The sequence below is a fragment of the Miscanthus floridulus genome, unplaced genomic scaffold (genome assembly GCF_019320115.1).
Source record: "Miscanthus floridulus cultivar M001 unplaced genomic scaffold, ASM1932011v1 fs_753_3_4, whole genome shotgun sequence".
Taxonomy (NCBI): domain Eukaryota; kingdom Viridiplantae; phylum Streptophyta; class Magnoliopsida; order Poales; family Poaceae; genus Miscanthus; species Miscanthus floridulus.
Genome location: NW_027097223.1, coordinates 67,578 through 95,496, shown reverse-complemented (window position 1 = coordinate 95,496; position 27,919 = coordinate 67,578). Strand labels below are relative to the sequence as shown.

At 46.1% G+C, this 27,919-nt stretch overlaps 1 pseudogene; it reads left to right on the top strand.

The window, feature by feature from the left end:
• The first annotated feature begins 26,166 nt into the window (after positions 1 to 26,166).
• LOC136532969 (bisdemethoxycurcumin synthase-like) lies at positions 26,167 to 27,469 on the top strand (annotated as a pseudogene).
• The last annotated feature ends 450 nt before the right edge of the window (positions 27,470 to 27,919 follow it).

Sequence of the window (27,919 nt, the reverse complement as noted above, 5' to 3'; positions counted from 1 at the left end):
CCGGTCCCGTACAAGGTAACCACAGTGGTGCACAAATTTCATTTTATTCGGCCCCCCCGGTTCTCCTGTATCCACATTGAACTCCGAGATGATGAAGCGACCCTCCAATGGCTTTTTGGGACCTCGAACATTTTTACTCTTCGTTGTAGTTGTTGATGTCGATCCAGAGGGCTACAAAACATAAACATTATTTTTAATGTCATGAGCACATATAAGACATATGATAATATATATATATATAGCTAATAATAAAAAATATATACTTGGCCAATATGTTGTTGCTCATTTTGTTCAAGAGCTAAGTACTGACTCCCGTCATCTACATCCTCTTGCACGTTATTTTTAGCACCATCATCGCCGGCAACTTGAGTGCCAGTGTTGATCAAATTCATCATCAACTCCTCCTCATCCATATTTCTCGGGTCGGCCATCTAGCTTCAAAAAACAAAACCAATATATAGTACGTCAAATCTTTGCTTATTACATGCGTAAAATCTACAAACAATATGCATTATTAAATCTTGCCCCTCGATCACGGACGCAATTCGCCACACTAGGACGAACTACGTCGGTACTAGGGCGAATTAGGGCACGAGAAAGGGCGGTGTGACAAGAGTGGCGGTGCTCCACTCCGCCGTATATATGTCTGTACACATGGGTGAATGAGGGCGGCGGTGCTCCGCCGTATACATAGAAACGCATGGACGAAATGCATATGAATACAAATGACGTATATATACGTGTCGACGCGGTGGCCGATGTGCTGACGACGACGACGTGAGGCGGGCCGGCGTGCTGACGACGACGACGACGTGAGGCGGGCCGGGGCGGTGTCGGTGCGTGATGTTGTGATCCTATGTACCATGTGATCAACCATGTAGTCATTCATCATATGAGAAAATTCTATGTTAATAATATAAGTATAAGTCATTATGAAATGTAAGTATATGTGTCTTATTGCTCATATAACCATTACTATTTCCGAAATGATAAGAATTTATTTTCTTCTTCTACAGGCGATCTCTGATGCTATGATATAAAGTTTGAAGATAGTCTTCCCGGAAAAAAAATATGTAATGCTCATATTACTTTAGCAACATTAATATATTATATCTGTATATTCAAAGTTCTCAAATGAACAAACATGTGATATTTTTGATAAACTAAAAAACGCTTAGTTTACAAACTGGGTATCAAAATTGAGTTCCTATTTGACCATTATATATCCTACAACAAATCCTTCAAAAAAAAAGACCCTACATGAATATATTTGGATAAAATTTCGTTAACAAACATTGATCTATGAAGATAGAAAAAATTCTTCTATTGAAACTGCATCTTGAAATAATGGCATATCATATAGTGATGAATATATGGCGGTTGATGGGCTGGATCATTAGCGGATGCTTCGTAGCGTTGTTTCCAAATAATATATAGCGTGTTTATTATACAAGCCATGGATTTACATCGATCTAATTAATTTCTAAAGTAATTTCATTGGTGATCCTAAATTATACTTGTCATTTAGAGTTCCAAATATTCAAAACTTGCCTTAAGATATGTTTTTATTTAAAATCATTTAGAGTTCCAAATATTCATTTTTAGTTTCTAGATTTTGTGATTCAAAATTTGGAATTTTCAATCGACCTCGACCGTTGACATGGCTTACACCAAAGTTGTAGTTTTCGACGTGATCTATAACTCGGCAGTGGAGGGCTCGGACAAATGTACAAAGAGATCGACGAATATATCACCTCGAAGCTCGGCAGTGTACGTACTGGAGGGCCTCGGGCCGGCGCGGTGGGGCAACGCGCGGTGGAGGGCCTCGGGCGCGGAGGAGGGCGCGGTGGAGAGCCACGGGCAAGCGCGGAGGAGGGGCACGGGCACGCGCGGTGGAGGCCGCACGAGGAAGAAGACGGCGGCGCCGGTGTCACGGAAGACGAACGGACGCGGCGCGAGGAAGAAGAGGGCGGCGGTGTTCGACGAGGAAGAAGACGAGCGGATCGATCTGCCAGGCGCTGGAGGTTATATAGCAGAGGAGAATTACTCCCGTTGCCAGCCACCAACCGGGAGTAAAAACCCTTTACTCCCGGTGCGTATTACCAACCGGGAGTAAAGGTACCTTTACTCCCGGTGCGTGTTACCAACCGGGAGTAAAGGTATACCTTTACTCCCGGTTGGTAACACGCACCGGGAGTAAAGGCTTTTTTTGGCGGGCCACGAAACTGCAGCCCACCTTTACTCCCGGGTGGGCTTCCCACCCGGGAGTAAAGGTGGCCTGCAGTTTCGTTTCCCGCCTGTTTTAAGCAATAGTCTTGTTAAATACAATAGAAATGCAATAGTTTTTATTAAATACATAGTAAATTAAATAAAAGGCATAAAATTATTTTGTTAAAAATATGAATTTTATTTTTGTTTATTGCACATAGGAAAAATCGATAACCTAACTTTTTTTATTTTTTGTTAGAATTATAAAACATAATGTAACTAATATTTATTATTTCGTTAATGCAAAAATGTAGTGTTTAATTAAAATTATTAAAATTATTGGTTTTGGACAGGAAATTTGTTTTCACATCATTTTAACGTTAATATTTTAATATTTCATCACTCAGTATCCTAATTTACCTTTTTGAGAGAGAAATCCCACCAAATCAAACATTGATTTAATTTGAAACATGACATAATAAACATCTGAATTCACAATTATTACATAATATCTCAAACACACACTATATTAAATCACTATATCATCAAGTGGGCATAGCAGTGAACTTCTTCTTTACGTATGTCCCTTGGTTATGATCGCTTCGTAACCATGGAGTGTCCTCATCATTTACCAAGATGCTAGGGTCTTTGTTCACTTTGAAGGGCGGAATTCGGTCATCCTTTTCATATTCTTCTGACATGTCTGACTTGTCCTCAATTCCCACGATGACTCTTTTCCCTGAAAGAACTATGTGGCGCTTTGGCTCTTTGGTTGAGTCATTATCGTTTTTCCCTCTTTTTGGTTTGGTAGACATATCATTGACATAGAACACCTGATTCACATCCTTGGCAAGGACGAATGGTTCGTCTTTGTACCCAATATTACTAAGGTCTACTGTTGTCATTCCATACTCGTTGTCTACTATTACCCCGCCTCCGGTCACCTTGACCCATTGGCACTTGAACAATGGGATCTTCAAAGTAGGTGCATATTCTAGTTCCCATATTTCATCTATGCGTCCATAATATGTCTGCTTATTCCCATTCGGGTCTGTGGCATCTATGCGGACACCACTATTTTGGTTGGTACTCCTTTTATCTTGGGCTACTGTGTAGAATATGTTCCCATTTATCTCGTACCCTTTGTATGTGACGATATGCCATGATGGTTGCATAGCCAATAAATACAGTTGCTCATGGATGCTCTCATCACCTTGACATTTTTTTCGCAACCAACCGCCGAAAGTTTCCATGTGCTTATGCGTAATCCAAGCTTCAGTCTTCCCTGGAAACTCGGATCGTAAGAGATCCTTGTGTGTCTCAATATACGGATCTACCAAAGAGGAGTTCTGTAGAACTGTGTAGTGCGCTTTATTGAAATAATCATCATCCGTACCAATATATGTTTTCCTCCCTAGTGTCCCCTTTCCGCTTAGTCTCCCCTCATGTCTCGATTCAGGAACACCAATCGAGTCAAGGTCGGGAATAAAGTCAACACAGAACTCAATGACCTCTTCTGTTCCATGGCCCTTGGCGATGCTTCCTTCTGGGCGAGCACGGTTGTGAACATATTTCTTCAGGACTCCCATGAATCTCTCTAAGGGGAACATGTTGTGTAGGAACACAGGACCGAGAGTGAAAATCTCCTTGACTAGGTGAACTAGGAGGTGTGTCATAATATCAAAGAAGGAAGGAGGGAACACTAACTCAAAGCTGACGAGACATTGAACCACATCATTCTGTAGTTTAGCTAGATCAGTTGGATCAATTGCCTTCTGAGAAATTGCATTGAGGAATGCACATAGCTTTACGGTGGCTAGACGTACATTTGGAGGTAGAATTCCTCTTAATGCAACTGGAAGTAATTGCGTCATGAGAACGTGACAGTCATGGGACTTTAAGTTACAGAATTTCTTCTCTGGCACATTTATAATACCCTTTATATTCGAGGAGAATCCAGATGGTACCTTGATGTTGTTTAAGCATTCAAACATGATTTCCTTCTCCTCTTTGCTTAGAGTGTAGCTAGCAGGACGTAAGTAATGGCGTCCATCATCTGTCTTCTCTGGATGCAGGTTGTCTCTTTCTCTCAAACAACGCAGGTCCTGTCGTGCTTCAAATGTGTCCTTAGGCTTTCCATACACACCCATAAAGCCTAGCAGGTTCACACAAAGATTCTTCGTCAGGTGCATCACGTCGATCGAGCTACGGACCTCCAGGACTTGCCAATAGGGTACGTCCCAAAATATGGACTTTTTCTTCCACATGGGTGCGTGACCGTTAGCGTCTTTCGGAATAGGTTGGCTTCCATGTCCTTTTCCAAAGACGACTTTCACATCATTGACCATATCGAGTACATCCTCACCGGTTCGGTTGTGAGGCTTGGTCAGGTGGTCTGCTTTCCCTTTAAAATGCTTACCTTTCTTTCTTACGGGGTGATTTGCAGGAAGAAATCGACGATGGCCAAGGTACACGACCTTTCGACATTTTTTCAAGAATACACCTCTAATATCACCGAAGCAGTGTGTGCATGCATTATATCCCTTGTTTGACTGTCCTGAAAGATTACTTAGAGCAGGCCAATCATTGATTGTTACGAACAACAATGCTCGCAGATCAAAGTGTTCCTGTTTGTACTCATCCCACACACGTACACCTTCTTTATTCCACAAAATGAGAAGTTCATCAATAAGTGGTCTCAGGTACACATCGATGTCATTGCCAGGTTGCTTCGGGCCTTGGATGAGCACATGCATCATAATGAACTTCCGCTTCATGCATAACCAAGGAGGAATGTTGTAGATACTTAGAGTAACAGGCCAAGTGCTATGACTACTGTTCTGCTCTCCAAAATGATTGATACCATCTGTACTTAAAGCAAACCTTAAGTTTCTTGCGTCATTTGCAAACTCCGGGAATTCTCTGTCGATTGCTCTCCACTGGGACCCATCAGCAGGGTGTCTCAACATATTGTCTACCTTACGGTCTTCTTTGTGCCATCGTAACAATTTTGCATGTTCTTTGTTTCTGAACAGACGTTTCAAGCGTGGTATTATAGGAGCATACCACATAACCTTGGCAGGGATTTTCTTACGCGGACGTTCGCCCTCAACATCACCAGGGTCATCTCGCCTGATCTTATACCGCGACGCATGGCATACCGGGCATGCATCCAATTTCTCGTACTCTTTGCCACGGTATAGGATGCAGTCATTAGGACATGCATGTATCTTCTCTATTTCTAGCCCCATAGGACAGACAACTTGTTTTGCTTCGTAGGTAGTGGCGGGCAATTCATTGTACTTTGGAAGCATCTTCTTTTGGATTTTTAGTAACTCTCCAAATCCCTTGTCAGATACACCATTCTTTGCCTTCCATTGCAGCAATTCTAGTGTGGTTCCCAACTTTTTCTGCCCTGCATCACAAGTTGGGTACAACAATTTCTTGTGATCTTCTAGCATCCGCTTGAACTTGATCTTCTCCTTTTCACTTTCACATTCTCTTTGTGCATCACGAATGACCTGACAAAGATCATCAGCCGGCTCATCTTCTGTGGCTACCTCTTCTTCAGCTTCTCCCATTGCAGTATCATTGAAGCACGCACCATCAGGAATAATATCATTGTCGTCCCATTGTTCTTCTTCATCTTCTTCCATTACAACACCGGTTTCTCCGTGCTTTGTCCAACAAATATAGTTTGGCATGAAACCCGACTTGAACAAGTGTGAATGAAGAGTCCTTGAGCAAGGATATTCCACCGTATTCTTACATATGGCACATGGGCAGCACATGAAACCGTCGCGTTTGTTTGTCTCGGCCGCACGTAATAAAGAATGCACGCCGTCAATGAACTCTTGTGAGCGGCGATCAGCATTATACATCCAATGACGGCTCATCTGCATTACATGACATAAATATCATATTAAAACCTAGATTATAATTAATTATTTATACAACATGCGTGCCACCACAAAAGATACAAATTTATGAAAGCATCGCTACAATGTAGACAATCCCAACTACCACTAAAAGAACTAAAGCTAAAATACATTTCAGGAGCACAAGGATTTCGCGACCAATCTCAACTAAAACAGACAGATCCCCCGATTGTGCAACATCTTTGGGCTTCTTCGGCTGGATCACTGCCTCATTAGCCGCCGTATCTGCCTGTTGTGCAAGATATTTTTGCACGAGTTCAACATACTCTTCCTCCCAGTAGAAGCCTAAACATCGTCCACTGCCATCCCACTGAAATTAAAACAAAAAATTAGAACTTTAATCACAACCATCATGAAAATAGGTATAAACTAACCATAATCATTAAATACGATAAAATAACTCACATTGCGATCCGGACACTTGTAGAAGATACGATCCTTGTTGGGACCCTCCTTCTTCACTCGGTACTCCATCACAATCTTCGTCTCATCACGACACTTGCCGCATGGAATGAGAGGAAGGCCCGGCCTAAGTCGCTTTGGAAACCCATGAGAGGCCGAGGACCCGGAAGCAGTTGCCATCTACTCTCTATACTCATTTTTTAATACACTATAAATTTCTTCTTTTATAAACAAATAAAATTAACAAACTATAAAATTATCTAGATCTCTAAACAATGATATTTTTAATGGTCATTGTGTTCTCGTCTTTTACTGCGGCAGGTAAGTAATTCATATGATATTTCCGCAAATTAACAGAAGAATGGGAATGTACACACATAACAGACTACTACGACGATATCGGGACGTGTGAATAAATAACCATCCGTACTAGTTGACCTTGCTTACGTGATAATCTCGGCGAGCATTTCTCCACCGGACAGCACCGTACTTGGTCAAGGAAGAGCTCCGATTCTATGAGGAAGGGAACACGGTCTCCCACGACCGTTGTCGCTCTCCCTCGTAGAATCAAAGCTCCTCCTTGATGTCCGTTACCGCTCGACAGAGAACATGCTTGCCGAGCTGAACACGGTCCGCAAGTTCAACTAGTACGGATTTTCTATAATTTTCTAACTATTTTCTAAGTTTTTATTTATATATACTTTAACCTTCTTTCATGTAAATATGCAAGCTTAAAGTGATTTTGAGCTCAAATTGCTTACAAATGAAAAAAAACCACAATAAAGAACCATAAATATATATAGTGAATAAAATGGCATAAGAAAATGGTAAAAAATGAGAGTATGAGATTGGTAACCTTTACAACTGAAGAATCGACGGAGGAATCGAAGAATGGATGGAGGAACAATGGAGGGAGGGAGGAAGCAAGAACACTACTGCAGTGAGCTTCAAAATGTGCTGAGCTCGGGTTCGGGGAGGAAGGAGGAGACGGCCGATTTATAAAGGGAGAACATTTAGTCCCGGTTGATAGATCCAACCGGGACTAAAGGTAACTTTCCAACCCCGGGCGCAGCCACGGCCCGGGAGTAGACCTTTACTCCCGGTTGGAGCCACCAACCGGGAGTAAAAGTATACCTTTAGTCCCGGTTGGTGGCTCCAACCGGGACTAAAGGTCCCTGCCACCTCTGTCTGGCGCAGTAGCCGTTGGGCAGGGACCTTTAGTCCCGGTTGGAGCCACCAACCGGGACTAAAGGTATTTCTTGTCCCGGGGGCAAAAAATTCCGGGACTAGAGCCCATTTTGGCCGAGGATCAAAGGTCTGTTCTCTACTAGTGAGACTTAATTATGCCCGGGAGGAGAGGACATAATTCCACATTTAGTTTGTTTAGCTGGATTTCTTTGCAACCGAATCTGCTCAAACTTAATCATTTGCCTGCTATATTTGGGGGCATATGTTCTACGGTTGGCGATTAAGGGCCTGTTTGGATTCTCTGGTCTAAAGTTTAGTGGCTCAAGTTGATGGTTAAAACTTTAGACCACTTTAGCTCACTTGTGTGGTCTAAAGTTTTTATGAGGTGATCTAAACTTTAGACCACACTTTATACTTGCTATTTGGAGCCTCAAAAGCTAAAGTGATCTAAACTTTAGTGGTTAAAGTTTAGACCCTAGGATCCAAACAAGACCCAAATCTTATTTATTCAAGCCTTGTTCGGATGCAAATCAATCCAAGGGGGTTGGAGGCCCTCCAACCCCCATGGAATAAGGAATAATGGAACAATGCCTCAATGTTTGGGACATTCGGTGTTCTTTTTTGTGCCCAACAACAACCCTCTTGACTTATTTTGGGCTTTCCTTATCCAATTTATTTGGCCCAAGAAACACTTCCCTAGCCTAAGCAAAGGGCAACAAACAGCGGCCCAAGGGCACCATCGAGGATACCACTCAGGCCAATATATACAAACTAGAGTCACTAGTGGTAAGCGATAAAAAAGTGAATCATGTGTTTCTAGAAATCAAACTGAAGACCGCAATGTTTCTGTCAAACACCTATACCTGCTAAGTTATGCAACACTTGTGACTATACCACTAATGTTATTCTTTTAACTACACATTTGTAAAACTTATATTGTATATGGCAAAGACGTAAACACGGGCGTACGCCCTACCCTACTCGCTCACTCTCTCTCTCTCTTGCCTGCGGCGCCCGGCGAGCTCCTCCCCGTCGCGCTCTCTCCCCGACGGCGACCTCCTCTGGTGAGCCCGCGCCCCACCGCTTACCCGCGCCAGCCATGGCAGATCTAGCGAGGTAGGCCTTCTCGTCCTCCTAACACGTTAGGGTTCCGGCTAGGGTCTCCCTTCTTCCCAAACTCTGGCTGCCATAGATGGAAAGGGGGTTGGGGGAGGAAGGCTGGCTAGGCAGTGGGGAGGCCGGCGGGTGGTTTAGGGGCCTTGGCAGCGGTGGAAGCGGCCGGGCCAGGTCGAGTAGGGGGATCTCCGGCTAGGGTAAGCTCCGGTGATTAGGGGGGACGGCGGCCGCCGTGGGTGCGCTAGGGCTTGGCCGGAGCTCCATGGTAGTGGCCGCGGCCGCGGAGCTCCGACCAAGCCCTAGTTCGCCGCGGCGGGGCTGGGGGCAGCGGCGAGTACAAGGGTGAGGAGGAGCTCGGCCGCTAGTGAGGGTGAAGAAGGGGGGGTGGCGAGCAAGAGGTTGAAGGCGGCTGCGCGTGCGGCCTAGCGCACACACGACCATTTTTTAGCCGCATCCATTGTATATTTGATATTCTAAATGATCTTAAATGAAAAGGTTGTTAACTGCAAAGTTGTAGATGTCATCGAGTATTAGAAATTTGATGTTGACATTGTCTTCATTCGACATTGTTAGCCATCTCATATTTGATTTGAGAACTTATATTAAATTTCTGAACATGTAAACCATGTCAAATTATAAAGTAGTCAACTACAAAGTTTTAGACCTCATTGCAATCCACAATTTTATTAGAAAATTTATCTTGATCCAACATCATATTAAGAAGTTATGATTTTTTTGTGCAAAACAACCTATCACTACCAGTTGTAGCCACGAACCGATAGTGGTAGGTGGAGTTTCGCTGCTGGTTCACGGCTACAACCAGCAATCATAGTACACTATTGATCGAAGCCATGAATCGACAATGAAACTCCACTTATCTCATTTGGTTATACTATCGCTGCTGATTAAAGTCATGAACTGACAATGATACACTGTCACTTTTGGTTATACTATCAAAGCAACCGGCAGTGTTTTCCTTTTCCGTGATAGTGACCCGTCACTACTTAGAAAACATTTTTTAGGGGCGGCTGATAACCCTTTGTAGGGGCAGTTATACTAGCCAATTATTCAATGATGAAGACTGTGGTACATGCAAAAGGAGGAAGTGCAAGAGGGGAGCACTTCAATCCGCGTGTTGCAGCAAGTGGCCCAAATTTACTGGTGTAGAACTAGAGGATGCACGTATGTGTCACGCCACATGCTGTTCCAGAAGATCAAGCCCTGACCAAGGATGAAGCACTACCGGATTCAGGAACTTTGCCGAGTGCCGGGGGCACTTGGAGAAGCCCCAAAAACACTCGGCAAACCGTTTGCCGAGTGTTACACTCGGCAAACGACACTCGGCAACTGGTTTATCGGCAAACGCTGTTTTGCCCGAGTGTTTTTCGTCAGGCACTCGGCGAAGACTTTGCCGAGTTCCCCAAAAACACTCGGCAAACATTTTTTGAAAAAAATAAAAAAAGCATAAGCCACCGGAGGAAGAAAGGGCGCCGCCCCGCTAGCACCGGCGCTGGCCCGCCACCACCGCCACCGGATCCAGCGTCCCCGTGTCGCGCCACCACCGGAGGGAGAGAGAAGAGAGGGTGCCGCCGGAGGAAGAAAGGGCACCGCAGGATCTGGCCACCCCGCTCGCACCGGCGCTAGCTCACCACCACCGCTCGTTGGATCCACCGGCGCCCTGGATCCGCCACCGAGGGAGGCGCCGGTGCCCTGGATCCACCGCCGACGGGCGCCACCGCCCTAGATCCACCGCCGAAGGAAGGAGTCACCGCTCTGGATCCACCACCGGGAGCTCTAGATCCACCGCTGGAGGGCGGCGCTGTGGGGAGGGAGGGGAGGGAGAGAGAGCTGAGGCCTGGATCCGGGCTCTAGGCTGCCGGGGCGCTGCTCCTCTGGGCCGCCGAGGAGGCCGTCGAGGATCCTCCTTGCTAGGGCACCCGCCGGGGCTCCTCGTCGTGGGGCCGAGGCTCCTCACCAGGGCACTCTCCGCTAGGCCTCCTCCTTGCTAGGGTGCCCACCGCCGCTGTGGGGGCAGAGAGGGCGAGCGCCGCCACTGTGGAGGGAGAGAGGGCAAGCACCGCCGCTATGGGGAGGGAGTGGAGGCTACGTGCCGCTCGGTGTGGGAGAGGAAGTGAGTGTCAGTACGGGACCCATAGGATACCCCGCAAGGAAGGAAGAAGACCTAGTCCAATTAGGATTCTCCTCCTATAATCTTAGTAGTAGTATTACTCTGTAATCCTACTAGGAACCCTCATTCTAAACCGACTAGGATTCTGGCCTCCTGACTATATAAAGGAGGGCAGGGCACCTTGGATCGAGAGTTGAACAAAGCAATTGTACGACACAACACTTCATAATCAATCCAACGCAAAGGCTAACACCGACTGGATGTAGGGTTGTTACTTGATTTGCGATCGAGGGCCTGAACCAGGATAATTCGACTATCTCTTGCGTTAACCATCGAGTTCAGCATATGCCGAAGCCCGAACATACTGCCCCGGGTACCCCCGTGGTAGGCTATCGGTGGTAAACATCGATAGCTGGCGCGCCAGGTAGGGGCTTTTCGGCGACTTTACATCCGAGTGCTTGATGGACCTCGACAACATGATCTTCTCAAAGGGATTGATCTTCATCTTCGGTTCATGGATCTGCAAGGCAGGAGATGATGGCAAGCTCCAAGGCCGTCTCCTTGAAGAATCAGGTCATCATCAGGATCATCCTATTTCGACGATAACGACAGATCAGTTTTCCGGAAGATTCACACAGCTCAATCCGATTCAGTTCTCGCAAGATCACGTATCCGATTCAAACTCAAGTTCCGCTTTCGAAACAAAGTCTTATCCGAGTTCTTTCAGAAGACCGAGTTCTTTTCTGACAAAGCTCTGGGACATGACGTCAACCTGTCAAGAATACTACTTGGAATACGCCCAGAATACTTCAAAGAAGTCAAGTCTTCTTCCATTCGGACTCCACAACATGGCAACATCCTATCAGTCATGGCACGAAGGATCCACTTATCCCATGCTTAGAATGCCACTGAAGGGAGCCCAGGAGGGTCTTGTTTTAACCATAACATCTCAAGACTACATCATTCACTGGCCAGATACCGTTCCTGAGAATGACAACGCCCAACTAATCGATGACACGACAACAGCAATTCTACCTTACCAAGGAGATTCCATCTATGACTTTGAGATCTCTACTGAGGTCATCAACAGCTCTGCCAGTATGGAAATCAATGACGATGACAGAACAACTCACGCTAGAGAAGTACTCATGATTCGTCGTCCTCGATCACCATTGATCCCCCAGAAGCACCCGACGTAAGATCTTCAGACGAATCCGAGTCCAATATATCACCATTCATCCAGGGATACGATGGTGAGACTGAGAGCCAGAGGCAAGCAAGAGAAAGAAAGAACAAATTGAAACAAGGACGACAACGCCGTGTGAAATAGCAGAAAGACACATGGATCAAATACGAATCAGACCTGGCAGAGTACAATAGAAGAAAATTAGAACGAGAAATCGAAGAAGGACGAGCAACGAATACTCCCTACGACAAGATCCGGGAAGCACTAGAAGAACTCAGGGCGACCTCACATCCCAATGAGAAACAAGAACAACTCCGAGATTTCCTCCGATCAACAGTCTTTAAAACAAACGATGAAAAGGCAACATCTCATGAACAGGAGGATCAAAATCAAAGGAAGTCTGCTTTCGATAGACTAGGACCAAGTGGAAGTCACAATGGAGGAAGCCGAGGAAATCATGGTCAAAATAACCGAGTAGAGCAGCCAAGAAAGGACAAAAGCAGAGCACCTACTCGGACAGCCACACAAAGCTACTCTCGCCAAAACGACAGTTGGCAAGAAGGGGGCACAGAGTCAGAATATACAGAAGCCAGAACGCACGATAGATGTCCCTGTTTTGCAAACAGACTCGCTTCGATTCGACTACCCCATAAGTTCAAACCGTCCAACCACTCCAAATACGACGGCAAGACCGAACCAAAGCAATGGCTCAGGATCTACTCTCAATCGATTGAATTAGCCGGAGGAGACGATGACATCAAAACCTTGTTCTTCCCCATGGCCCTAGAAACCATGCCGCTTCAATGGTTTGACAAATTAAATCTCGGATCAATCAAAAATTGGGAAGACTTACAAAGAGCTTTCTGTGAAAATTTTGCGGGAATTATTACACATCCAATCACCCACGTAGAATTAAAAGGACTCAAGCAGAAAGGAGGTGAAAGTCTCAGAAATTACTATCGACGATTTGGCGAACTACGAGCTCAAGTACATGACATCACACAACGAGAAGTAATCGAAGCTTTCTCTCATGGAATCGTGGCTAGGTGGCAATTCCAAGACTTCTGCAAAGAAAACCCAAGAAATAACGAAGAATTCAGAAGAATAGTAGAAAAGATGATTACTGTAGAAGAAAAAAACAAAAGAAAGATTCTCGGAAAGGAACAACAGAGACAACCCGGACAGGCAAAATCCTCGAAACAACAGACATCAGGAGAGAAAGCGAGGTCCAGACAACACGGTAGCGATGGCTGACAAATCAAAGAAATTTACCAAGCCCAGAAGATATGACGACATCGAGAACATGCGTTGCCCTTTGCACCCCAATGGGAGGCACACCATCGGAAATTGCTACACCTTCAACGAAAGGTACACTAGAAAAGATAGCAAGGGAAATAATAAAGAAGACAATCAGAAAAAAGGAGACAACCATGATGACAAGGGATTCCAAAAATCCAGAGGGACAGTAGCAGTAATCTTTGCCAGGATTCCAGACTCTAGAAGCAAACATTAAGAAAAGTTAACGCTACGAACAATTATGGCCGCAGAACCCGCTACACCAAGATATCTCAACTGGTCAGAATACCCAATCCAATTCTCAAGAGAAGACCAGTGGACCAGCGTAGGAAATGTAGGCCATGACCCATTGGTTCTAGATCCGACCATTGCCAGCATGACTGTCACAAAAGTACTAATTGATGGAGGAGCAGGACTCAACATCATTTTTTCAGAAATTCTAAGGAAGATGGGACTACAACTCGCCAGGATGATCACACCGACAAGCACACCTTTTTATGGCATAGTACCCGGCAAGGCAGCAATGCCACTTGGACAAATCACTCTACCGGTTACCTTTCGGACTCCCTCAAATTACCACACAGAGTTCATCAAATTTGAAGTTGCAGATTTCGATTCCTCATATCATGCAATTCTTGGGCACCCAGCACTAGCAAAATTCATGGCAATACCGTATTATCCGTACCTATTGCTTAAAATGCCAGGGCCTAACGGAGTTCTTTCTCTTCGAAGCGATTTAAAGCGCGCATTTGACTGCGACGTACAGGTGATCCAAATTGCAGCAAAGGCACAGGCAAACGATGGAAGAAAAGAAATAGCCACTATCGCCGCAGAAATAAGCCAAGAAGAACTAGAGATACCAGCTAAGAGACCGAGCATTCTAGCACCACCAAAAGAAGCCAATGTGAAGCAAATCGACCTAGGCACCGGTGATCCCACAAAAACAGCAACCATCAGTGCCCACCTACCGGCAAAATAGGAACTCGCGCTCACCAACTTTCTTCGGGACAACAAGGACATTTTCGCTTGGAAGCCGACCGACATGCCAGGGGTCCCAAGAGAGTTGGCTGAGCACGGAATTGATATCAATGAAGGCTCCAAGCCTGTAAAGCAACGACTACGATGATTCTCTCCCGACAAGAAGGCAGCAATTAAAAAGGAAATTACAAAACTAATGGCAGCTGGATTCATCAGGGAAATTCTCCATCCGGATTGGCTAGCAAATCCGGTTCTGGTATAGAAAAAGAACATAGACGAGTGGCGCATGTGTGTTGATTACACAGATCTCAACAAACACTGCCCAAAAGATCCGTTCGGGCTACCACGCATTGATCAGATAGTTGATTCAACAGCAGGATCTACCCTATTATCTTTTCTCGATTGCTATTCCGGGTATCACCAGATCGCATTAAAAGAAAAAGACCAAAGCAAGACATCTTTCATCACTCCGTTCGGCGCCTACTGCTATAGGACAATGTCGTTTGGACTCAAAAATGCTGGAGCCACTTACCAAAGAGCCGTCCAAACATGCCTCGGAGATCATATCGGTGAAAACGTAGAAGCCTACGTGGACGACGTGGTTGTAAAAACAAAGAACCCGGATACACTGATTGAAGACTTAAAACAAACCTTCGAGAACCTGAAGAGGTGGAGGTGGAAATTGAACCCAAACAAGTGCGTATTTGGAGTTCCCTCAGGACAACTACTCGGATTCTTGGTCAGTCATCGCGGAATCAAAGCAAGCACCAAGCAAATTCGAGCAATAACAGAGATGGGCCCTCCTCGAAACATCAAAGAAGTACAAAAACTAACAGGCTGCATGGCGGCACTCAACCGTTTCATATCAAGACTTGGCAAAAAAAGGTTGCCTTTCTTTAAACTACTAAAGAAGACAGACAAGTTCGAGTGGACAGAAGAAGCCAATGAAGCTTTCAAGAAACTTAAGGCATACCTCACCTCCTCACCAGTCCTCATGCCTCCAAAGAAAGACGAAGACATGATGCTATACATTGCAGCTACTACTACTGTAGTCAGCACGACAATAGTAGTGGAAAGAGAAGAAGAAGGGCGCGTATATAAAGTACAATACCTAGTATATTATATCAGCGAAGTGCTATCAGAATAAAAAATCCGGTATCCGCATGTGCAAAAACTACTCTATGCCCTACTGATCACTTCATGCAAGCTTCGTCACTATTTTGAGAGCCACAAGATTACCATGGTGACAGATTCCCCGCTAGGAGACATCTTACGCAACAAAGACGCAATAGGACGCATATCCAAGTGGGCGGTTGAACTCGGTGCTCTCAACATCGATTTCACCCTGTGGAAAGCAATTAAATCTCAAGCCCTTGCTGATTTTGTTGCCGAATGGACAGAAATCCAACAACCCGTATCAAGCGCCATCCTTGATCATTGGAAGATGTACTTTGATGGATCACTTAAGCTAGGCGGAGCGGGTGCAGGCGTCCTCCTAATTTCACCAGACGGAAGACAACTAAAGTATGTCCTTCAGATATTATGGCAAGCCACCAACAACGAAGCAGAATATGAAGCTCTCATACACAGGCTAAGAGTGTCTATTACACTTGGAATCACGCGACTACTCGTATACGGCGATTCGGCAGTAGTCATCAACCAAGTCAACAAAGATTGGGATTGCACCAAAGAAAACATGGGTGCTTACTGTGCTGAAATCCGAAAACTCGAAAAACACTTCCAAGGACTAGAAATTCTACATGTCCTGCGGGATTCCAACATTGCAGCAGATGTTCTTGCCAAGCTTGGATCCGACAGGGCAGAGGTCCCACCCGGCGTATTCATAGAGGAGTTATCAGTTCCTTCTATCAAACAACCCAGTGAGACAACCACAGAACTCACAGCCAAAGGCAACCAGATTCTGGTGATCAACACATCATGGACACAGGCTTTTATTGATTACATCAAAGAAAATAAGTTGCCAGCGGAAAAACAGCAAGCCACACAAGTCGTCCGCAGAAGCAAAAATTATGTCCTAGTAGGAGACAAGCTATATAGAAGAGCCGCATCATCAGGAGTACTCCTAAAATGCGTCTCATTTGAAGAAGGCAAACAAATCCTAGACGAAATACACTCAGGCTACTGTGGAAATCACGCCGCTTCAAGAACACTAGTCGGCAAAGCATTCCGCACTGGTTTCTACTGGCCAACCGCTTTGAAAGACGCAGAAGAACTTGTCAGAAGATGCAGAAGTTGTCAGATGTTCGCAAGACAAGCTCATGTGCCAGCCCACAACCTCATCTGCATTCCACCCGCTTGGCCTTTCTCCTGCTGGGGCCTGGATCAAGTGGGACCTCTCAAGAAAGCAAAAGGCGGTTTCGAGTACATCTTTGTAGCAATCGACAAGTTCACCAAGTGGATCGAATACAAACCACTCGCAAAATACAGCGCAGCCAAAGCAGTCGAGTTCATCCAAGATATTATGCACCGCTTCGGCATGCCCAATCGAATCATCATAGATTTGGGTTCTCCCTTCACAGCTATAGAATTTAAAAGTTGGGCATAGGATTGTGGCTTCAGTATAGATTACGCATCAGTCGCACATCCAGAAGCCAACGGACAGGTAGAAAGGGCCAATGGACTCATACTAGCCGGACTAAAACCAAGATTATATGAAGAACTAGTAGACTATGGGGCAAAATGGATCGAAGAATTACCCAAAGTTGTATGGGGGCTACGGACTCAAATAAGCAGAGCCACCGGATACTCACCGTTCTTCCTGGTATACGGATCAGAAGCCGTACTACCCGCAGACCTGATCTGGACGTCACCAAGGATAGAACAATACGACGAAGGAGAAGCAGAACACACCCGAAGATTAGAACTCGACAACACAGAAGAAGTCAGAGTAAACGCTACCCTGCAATCAGCGAAATACCTCCAAGGACTAAGGCGCCACTACAACAAGAATACTCAGTCTCGATCATTACAAGTCAGAGACTTAGCACTAAGAAGAATACAAAAAACCGACGGACGCCACAAACTACTCAGTCCATGGGAAGGTCCTTTTATCGTCGCAAAAGTCATCGGACCAGGCACATACAAGCTCATAACTGAAGATGGAAAGGAAGTCAACAATACATGGCACATCAGTCAGCTACGGAGATTCTACGCATAAAAACAACTCAAGGGAGAATATGTATACAAGACGCAAGAGATCAACGTTCATGATCAACAAAGATGCCGCAATATATCATTGTAACACATCAATATTCATGATTAATAAAGATGATTATCTCTCGACAAACATACATCTCATGGCTCTATCCGAGTTACTTCTTAAATGCAAAATGGCTAAAAAGATGCCTGAGCATCCCGGCCGAGAGCAAAATAGTTGAAAAGACACTTGAGCTCGCCGATGAGCGTAGCAAACAAGCTAACACCCGAAATAAAATACAAAATGGCTGAAAAGACGCCTGAGCATCTCGGCCGAGAGCAAAATAGTTGAAAAGACACTTGAGCCCGTCGATGAGGGTAACTAACAAGCTAACACCCGAAATAAAATTCAAAATGGCTGAAAAGACGCCTGAGCATCCCGGCCAAGAGCAAAATAGTTGAAAAGACACTTGAGCCCGCCGATGAGGGTAGCTAACAAGCTAACACCCGAAACAAAATGCAAAATGGCTGAAAAGATGCCTGAGCATCCCGGCCAAGAGCAAAATAGTTGAAAAGACACTTGAGCCCGCCGATGAGGGTAGCTAACAAGCTAACACCCGAAATAAAATCAAAACGACTGAAGCTAAGCCTGGGCATAGACCAGAGCAATATCAAAAGCAGAACCCTCCAGCTACTTGTACCAAATAGCAAGAGGCTCGGGGGCTACACTGGAGATACCAAAGAACGCAAGATCTACATATAACAAGTTGTTTACAACTCGACGGATCAAGAAAGGTCGTCAACACAAAGATCTACATACAACGAGTTGTTTACAGGGCACAAGAGAAGGCCAGACAAGCACTCGACAGATCAAGAAAGGTCGTCAACACAAGTTGTTTACTCAAACAGAAAAGTACTCGACAAATCATCCAAGTAATAGGCAGGGCATTCAGGCAAAGAAGACATCAACAAAAAAGACCTTCATTCAAAAAAAGAAGTATAATGTCATATTACAAGGCACAGGCATAAAAGTCAAATACATCAAGCCTCATCATCAGGAGAAGGGAGAACGATATTAAGATTATCTACTATCCTACTAGCTAAGTCTTCAACTTCGGGCTCCATCCTCTCAACAGCATCGATGTATTCTTGACTATCAGCTTCCTCTGCTATCTTGGACAAAGGAGCCGCTGGAGCAAGAACCCGGACTTGGGCCAGCACATTCTTGGTACACAATTGAGCGCACCTCTTCACAAACTCTTGGAAACGATTTGGGATTCGAGGAATCAACTGAGCCCAAGATTGCCCGTCATCCGCTGGAGTTCGAAGGACGTCGGCTACTGAACGAAAGGATTTCCACAAAGCCTTCCAGTTTTCAGTAGCCGTCGCCAACCTACCAGACAAGTCTTCAATGGTTTTCTGGGCCTACACAAGATCTCTATCAGCTCCACGCCTAATCAACTTAGCAAGCGCAAGTTCCTCTTTAGCATGAGTAATTACCTCCTCAGCCTTGTTGTGACTTGTATGAACAAGAGTCTTCATTTCTTCAATGCCCTCTGAGAGTTTCTGCTTTTCAACCCAGAGAGCTGGACGAAGCAGCAGACAACAAGTCAGCGGAAAGGAAAAGTTTCATTACAAAAAGAAACAAAAATAACTCTCAATACCATTGCACTCCTTCTTCACGGCCTCCAAGTCCTTCACGGCCGCCGAGTTCTTTTGGGCCTCCTGAAGAGCTGCATCCCTCTCCTTCTCGATTTCAACAGCCCGGGCACGAAGAGATTTTTCTTTGTCCTGATGCTTTCGTCGCTTAGCCTCCAGCTCAGTCCGGAGGAGATCAAGATCAGCTTTCAGGGTGCTCACTTCTGAAGACAACTTTTTCTCGTTTTCAGATGAGAAAAAGAAGCCAGTATGGTCATGAGAGAAGGACTGAGCAAAAAGATACAAAGAAAAACAAAGAATAAGGACCAAAGAAAAGCGAACATCCAAAGAAGGAACAATGAAAAAGCTTACCTACAGCTTTTCTCCAAAAGAAGTCGCAAGGGACGACAAGTTTCCCTAGGCAGCAGTTAATTCCGATAGCCGATGAGTGGCATCGAACTGCTGCACCACATCATCGGCAAAAGGAGGACTGCCGGAAGCGAGAGAGGGAGAAGGAGAGGCCGGCCGAGGCGAAGAAGGAATGACCAGAGTGACCTCCCGGGAAGCCGAGGCCAATCCCTCAGAAGGACCCGACGCAATGGTCATGGTCACCTCCGGAGCGGCCAAGTCTGCAGTGGCGCCATCGCCAGAAAGCTTCATAGCCCCCGCAGCCACTTCACCAACAGTACGCTGCGAGTCCTGAGGCTCGGTACTCGGTGGCACGGTGGAGGGCTGAGAAGAAGTCGATGAAGAAGCGAGAGAAGACGAAGGACTGAAAATTGATAAAAGAAATCGCCGATGAGAACAGGAGAACAGAAGCAAAAATGTCCCCGCCACTTGGCGACAGGAGCGGTACAGCCGATACCGGAGCCCCAGAAGAAGCCGGGGCTGGAGCCACAAAAGAACTCGGCAGCAGAGGTGCAGAAGAGCTCGGTACCATGGCTACCAAAGAACTCAACACCAGAGCTTCAGAAGAAGCCAGCGTGGGAGCCTCAGAAGAACTCATACCCGACGTCCGGTTACTTCAAAAAGATCAAGACTAAAAGTCAAGACAAAGAGGACAAATTCAATAGAAGGGAAATATGAAAACAACTCACCGCCGCATGATAAGGGGTACTTCATCATCCTCTTCCCCATTGGTCTCGACCAAGGCCACCAAGGCACCCGCTGAAAAAAGAATAAAAGCACTCGGTTCAAGACAAAAACAAGAAAACAAAGGGACAAAGAGTATAAATATGCTCACCTAAGAGCATGCTAGCTACAACTGGAGTACCTGGAGGAGTACTTGGCTTGCGAGACTTCTTGGAAGCAGGTAGGCCAGATGAAGACCCATCCGTTCGCCCCCTCTTCGAGACACTACGGGGACCATGGCGGACTAGACGAGGAACATATTCTTCATATTCATCAATAAATCCAGAAGAAACTCCAGGAAATGCTGTGGAGATTGGGGACTTACTGGTTGCAGAAGCTACGGCAAGTTCCTTCCCAGTTTTCACCACGACAGGGGGAACAGCAAGAGAAGGGATCGGGTCAACAAAGTTGCGCCCAAATTCCTATGAAAAAGAATAAGACAACAAGAGAAGGAAAAGTTAAACAAAGAAAGATACAGCAAGAATACATAAAGTACCCGAACGAGGAGAAAACAACTTATAGCTGGAGGCGGGTTGTTGGCAGAGAACTCGGAGACGGTAGGTGGGACAACGCTTGCTCCTTTTAGCATTTCTGGAGACGCTCGAGTACCTCCTCATCGGTCAGCTCAAGAGTTGGGACCATGCGTGAAGGATCCTCAGCCCCCGAGTACTCGAAGCCAAGGTGCTCTCGCTCCTTCAAAGGCTGAACTCGGCGACGAAGAAAACTCAAAACAATGCCGAAGTCGGTTAAACCCTGCTGTTTCAGCATACTAATCCTATCAAGGAATGGCTGGATTGCCTGAACCTCAGCAGACGAAACAGGATTCTTATCCCAGCGGTCATTAACCACGGGACCAGATCCAGAGTGGACAGCAAGAGAAGGGATTAGATTGGCGGCATAAAACCAGTCGACACGCCAATCTCTTACAGAATCAACCAGGTCATAGTCAAAGAACTTGCTCTTAAGACCCTGGCGAAATTGAATCCCACAACCACCAAGAACGCTGGTTTCTTCACAGCGGGGTTGGGGTTTCAGACGAAAGAAGTAACGAAACAGAGAAAGAGAAGGGGGAATTCCAAGGAAAGCCTCGCAAAGATGAACAAAGACAAAAAGGTGAAGGACTGCATTAGGAGCAAGATGGTTCAAGCAAATCCCAAAATAGCTGAGAAACTGATGAAGAAAAGCAGAGGCATGAAGGTAGAGTCCAGCACGAATGAAAGAGACAAAAAGGACAATCTCACCAGGACCTGGGGCAGGGACCCGATGCTCGCCTGGAACTCTCCATTCAACAATGGCCTTGCTCTGGATCAAACCATCGCTGACAAGCTCACAGAGCTGCTCCTCGGTGGTCATCGGAGTCGGCCAAGACTTCTGGGCGGCCCTCATGGCAACAAACTCCTGATTTTCAATCACGGAGAGTGAAGATTCCTCGTCCACGAAGGAAGATTGGGACTTGCTTGTGGTTTTCTTCTTACCCATATACTAACGAAGGAAAAAAGCGACTAGGGGGAGAGAAAGCTTAGACAGCAGCGCTAAAGACGGTGGCGGCAATGGCGACGGCGGATGACTGAAAACTAGGGTTTGAAGGCCAGAGAAAAGCAGTAAAGAAAAAGAAGATAAAGAGTCTTTAAATAGATTTTACAGCGTTAAAAATGGCCCACCAGTCCTGTTAAAGCACTGTGTGAAAACACAACGGTCCATTTACCGATACGGCTAAAATGACGGAGGGCACAAATCCACACAACGGTACAATTCAACGGGCGGATTTCAGACTTATCCATCCAGCACTACTGCGCAACTATCAGATAACTGCAAGAGCAGCCCATCAACAAAGAAGAAAAGAAAGGCAACTTCACAAGGAACGTAAGAACTCGGGAATATCATGAGCAACCAGAACTACAGCAGAAAAGTAAATAACAACTCAGAAGACAAAGATTCTTTCCATTACAAGCGACTTCAAAAATAGAAGATTATAAAATCTTACAAGACCCAACATACTCGGTACCACGAAAAGCAAAGTAGCAAAGAAGAACACGGACACGGCTGGGCTCTGGAACGACTACGTGCCCCAAATTGCTACTCGAAAGGACAAACCGCCATCGGCTACACTGTTTTCTTCAAAGGACGGACGCAATGCATCCAAGGCGGAAATCAGCAGCATGGCAGGACAACATGGAGCAGAGAAGGCCGACAGGCATCTGTCTACCCAAGACCGATGTGATGCTGGATATGGTGTTGATCTGCACCGGACAGTCTCAAGACAGGCGACGAGGATCAACCCAGAATTGCCAGATGAAGGAACGAAGTCCACATCACAAGACTTCCTCCAACTACCGCCACGTACATCCTGGTACATTACTGCCGCGGGATTAGCCTACCTCTAATCCCTATCACAAGACTTCCTCCAACTACAACAAGACACACAGGAACTACGAAACACGTCCAGGGGCTGCTCTACTTCACAAACTACCATATTAGTGATCACAAAGGTTTCAACAGAATGTTCAATGGATGAAAGCAAGCACTCCGGGAGGGTATTTATAGATCAAAGGAGCGGTGCACATGGACTAGGAGTACCAACAAAATAAGGCTAACAAAGGACACAGTGAAAAGACGGGACTCAATAATGGAGGACTCAGGCGAGATGAAACAGTACTCAAAGACGGGCATATTCGGAAGAATATACCGACACAGTACAACCCGTGAACTAAAGGCTCTCAAACTCAACCACCACCATACAACTACATCTAACAACAGCAGACTACCAGAGAATATACCAAAATCCTGCTTCCGAGTCCTTCCTGAACAAAACAACCCGGATATATGCCCGGGGGCTGCAAAAGAAGAGGTATACGGTTCTATCGAACAACTCAGATTCAAGACCCTCCAACTTTTTGTTCCAAATAGCAAGAGGCTCGGGGGCTACACTCAATGAGTGCACTTTTTTCTTCAAAAAAGCGCACACCACTCAGAACGTATCTTCAAGACAGACGGCGTCAGGACCACAAGACAAAAAGAACCCAAACACAGCATCAGAGCTCCTTTTCAACAAGGAAGTCGGGGAGCCTTTCAACGAAGAATCAGGAAGATTTTAAGAAAAGACCCTCAAGCTCCTTGTGCCAAACAGCAAGAGGCTCAGGGGCTACATCCAAATGGGAGTACTTTTTTTCTCCAAAAAAGTACAAAAAAGTACACACCACACAAAGATCTCACAAAGCGCTACACGGTTTCGCTCAAGGAAGCACTCGGACGACGCTTGTTCCTGCTCAACGAGACTTGAAGGAACAAGATGAGGCTTTCGGAACTCAACCATGAAGTGCTCGGGGGCTTGTCGGTACGGGACCCACAGGATACCCCGCAAGGAAGGAAGAAGACCTAGTCCAATTAGGATTCTCCTCCTGTAATCTTAGTAGTAGTATTACTCTTTAATCCTACTAGGAACCCTCATTGTAAACCGACTAGGATTCTGGCCTCCTGACTATATAAAGGAGGGCAGGCCACCTTGGATCGAGAGTTGAACAGAGCAATTGTACGACACAACACTTCATAATCAATCCAACGCAAAGGCTAATACCGACTGGACGTAGGGTTGTTACTCGATCTGCGATCGAGGGCCTGAACCAGGATAAATCGACTGTCTCTTGCGTTAACCATCGAGTTTAGCATACGCCGAAGCCCGAACATACTGCCCCGGGTACCCCCGTGGCAGGCTATCGGTGGTAAAACTTCAACAGTGAGCGCGCTCGATCCGGGCCGGAGAGAGAGGAGGGGAGGACGCCGGAGGAGGAGGAGGAGGAGGGAGAGGGGAGCTGGGAGGGGAGGGAGGGGCACGCGGCATGTGGGGGTGACGGAGGGCGCGGTGTGTGGGGTGGCCGAGGGGGCGATGTGCGGCTTTTATTTCTAGGAATTTTTTTGCCGAGTGTTGTAGATCTGGCACTCGGCAATGGTTTTTTTAATTTTTTTTCTTCTTTTTTTCAAAAAAAAGATTTTATATTTCTTTGCCGAGTGTTGTAGATCTAGCACTCGGCAAAGATTTTTTTTTCTTCTCCTTCTTTTCCAGAAAAATATATTTTATATTTCTTTGCCGAGTGTCGTAGATCTAGCACTCGGCAAAGATTTTTTTTATTTTTTTTCTTCTCCTTCTTTTCTAGAAAAATATATTATTTCTTGGCCGAGTGTTTTTTTGACACTCGGCAAACCTGCTCTTTGCCGAGTGTTTTTTTTACACTCGGCAAACCCCTTATTTTGCCGAGTGTTTTTAGCGCAGCACTCGGCAAATCACTTATTTGCCGAGTGTCCGAGGGAATACACTCGGCAAACATTAAAACACTCGGCAAAGAGCAGGATTCCGGTAGTGAAGCCCACCAAGAAATGGGTCGTGGCAACCGAGTGAAGAAGCCCGTAACCTCTTGGACCATATATGGTAGGGGAAACCCATAATACACTAATGACTATGCTTACACCATAGCTGATGATAGAAAGAACCTAGGCATACTTAGGTTGATCGACAGCATACCTGATGATAGAAAGAACCAAGCACAGCTTGATCACTACTGAAAAATATTCCCATGTATATATCTAAAATACGGAGGGTTAAGATTTAGAGAAGCTATGGCGAGAGAACACAGTTTAGGGTGGTGATTTATGTAGATCTAGTTTAATTTTTAACAACACACACACATACCACATCTCCAATTAAGCTATGCCGATAATCGTCATATCCAAATAAATAAGAGCTGTCTCCATGTATGCACAAAGACAAATGAATGAAAATGATAAAGTGCTAGAGCCTCCTCTGCCACTAGCAAAGTTATCCGGCCTCATCGTGCGGATCCCATAGTGATGTCTCGAAGTGTTCAGCTTTGTCAATCACGAACAAAATAATTTTGGCCTCGTTGGCCGTGAAAAAGAAACATCCCAGCTTCATCGGTCAGGGAAGGAAGGAGACTTCATATAGTTCACCAACCATAATGTTGCAGAAAGGTTGTGTGGTAAGTGTGAGGCTTGTGTTCATATGATCCATAGGAGATTTCTCCTTGAGAGTTTCTAAGATTTTCGGCATGACACTGAGTGATGTGTCAGTTTATTTTTATATTGACACTGGCGTGAACTCGGAGGCTAGCCTTACCAAAACTGCACGATTTAGAATTATTTATTTACGTATGCTCAGCCCAAACAAATGTCTGGCCTACTCAGCGCGTCTCATTGATGGGTGATTATTGAATACAAACATTATGTAAAAGTTGTACATCTCTAAGAGATCCACAGCTTTGAAGTTGACAATTTTTTCATATCAAATCATTTAAATCCTGCAACCATCCGTTTCCTTGTCAGCTGGAACCATCCGTTTCCTCGTGGTGTTTGGCTATATAAAGGCAGGAAACCCTGTGCTGGACAAACTTACAGAGTTCACCTGAGAGCTATCTGCTGTACTACCAGTTGCCCTTCATGTCAAACGCCACTTCTCTAGTGCTATCATGGCGCTTTCTGATGCCCACCACCTCCTCCTCTCCCAACACGGCTAGGCAGTGGAGCTTTGGCCGCGGCAATATTCGACTCTCGACACCACAACGGTGATCCCGTCCCGCCATTTTGATGCTCCAGGCCGCTGCATTAACAGGTTTAATTTGGAGCAAAATTTATTGAATGAAAATGCATGTTGAGAAATGGGTTCTAAATAGTATTTAGCTACGACTCTCTTATTCCTTAAGTTGTCTAGCTGGAGATTATATATTGTTTCGTGTGCATGCATTCATTCTACGTTTCACATATCAATTGCTGTGTTGCTATTGGCTCTCAGCATGCGCTGCTCATCAACCCAGGCGCCAATCCCTCTGCCTATTGCCACCGTTGACGCCAAGGGTCGGCAGGCGCATGGTGCAGCCGTGCTCGCCATTGGCACGGCTAACCCAACTAGCTGCGTGCCACAGGAAGAGTATGCCGATTGGTACTTCCGCGTCACCAAATCCGAGCACCTCAGCAAGCTCAAGGCGAAGATGGAGAGGATATGTGAGAGCTTGATGGGTGCTGGTTTCCTTTTAGTTACCCTGCTTCGATCTCCTTGTGGCTTCTCTCTTGGGATAAAAACTAAATTGTCAAAATGTTGGCTGAGTTTTATGGTTGTACATGCATGTGTAGGTCAAAGATCTGGAATAAAAAAACGCTACTTCCACGACATGGAGGACACATTGCTCAAACACCCAGAATTGGTGGACCGCGCGGCGCGCGCTGCCGTCGCTGGACGCCCGGCAGAGCATACTGGCCTCCACCGTGCCAGAGCTCGCCGCAGCCACGGCTGCGCGGGCCATTGCAGAGTGGGGCCGCCCAGCTGCCGACATCACCCACCTGGTCTTCTCGACTAGCTCAGGCGCGCACATGCCGGGCGCTGACCTCCGGCTTGCGTCACTCCTGGGTCTCCGCCCAACGGTGCAACGTACGATGATGTACATGAATGGCTGCTCTGCGGCCTCCGCCGCGCTCCGTGTCGCCAAGGACATTGCTGAGAACAACCATGGCGCCCGCGTGGTGGTGGCTGCTGCCCATCACACGCTCATCAACTTCCGCGCGCCGCATGAGGACCATCCCGAGACCGGTGGGCATGCTAGTGGCCACCAGATGTCAGGCGTTGAGCACCCGCTCTTCGCGATGGTGTCCGCTTCCCAGACTGTGGTGCCCAACAGCGAGGACGCCGCAGCGGGGAAACTCACCGAAGACGGCCTCGTGTTCTGCCCATCCCGTAAGATGCCGGCACTGCTGCGGCAGCATGTAGAACAGTGCCTGGTCGACGCCGTCATCGGCACGCTCGGATCAGGTGGTAGTTCGAACTCGAATGACCTCTTCTGGGCGGTGCACCCCGGTGGGACAGCTATCCTTGACAGCGTTGAAGCGGCGCTGGCGCTGGCGCCAGGGAAGCTGGAGGCGAGTAGGCACGTGTTGAGCGAGTACGGCAACTTGGCGGGCGCCTCTGTGATCTTCGTGCTGGATGAGCTCCGGCGCCAGCATGACGAGCTGGAACTGGCAGGTGGCATTGGGGTCATGCTAGGGCTTGGTCCAGGGATCACCGTTGAGACAATGGTGCTCCGAGCTGCAAGTGGTTTATTTTAACAAAAAGTGTTAGCTTGAACGAAACCGCAGCATAGGAAATTGGTTTGAAAGGAATTCATGGAAACAATACATAGAGAAGAGCATGGAGGCAATGGGTGTCTACTTGTGTCACTCTTCTCTCTCTCCCTCTCTTTTCTTTTTTTTTTGAAAAAGACACTCAAGAGAGTGCCTCATATATCATATATATATATCAAGGAAAACAACAGCTTTACCAAAGGGCAAACATGAAATGACTTCTAAAAAATAAGAGTGCATTGAAGATCCAAACAGTCATCTTCTTCCTTTGATTGTCCATTGCCTGTCGAAGATTGAAAAACATTGTGACGAGAAAAAAACGACACTGATGTGGTTTTCAGGAAATCATAAAAATGGGCTGAAAAATAGGGAAAAAGATTATACCGGGGGAGATAACCCCACCGGACAGCCACTCAATCACGCGTCGCAAGTGTC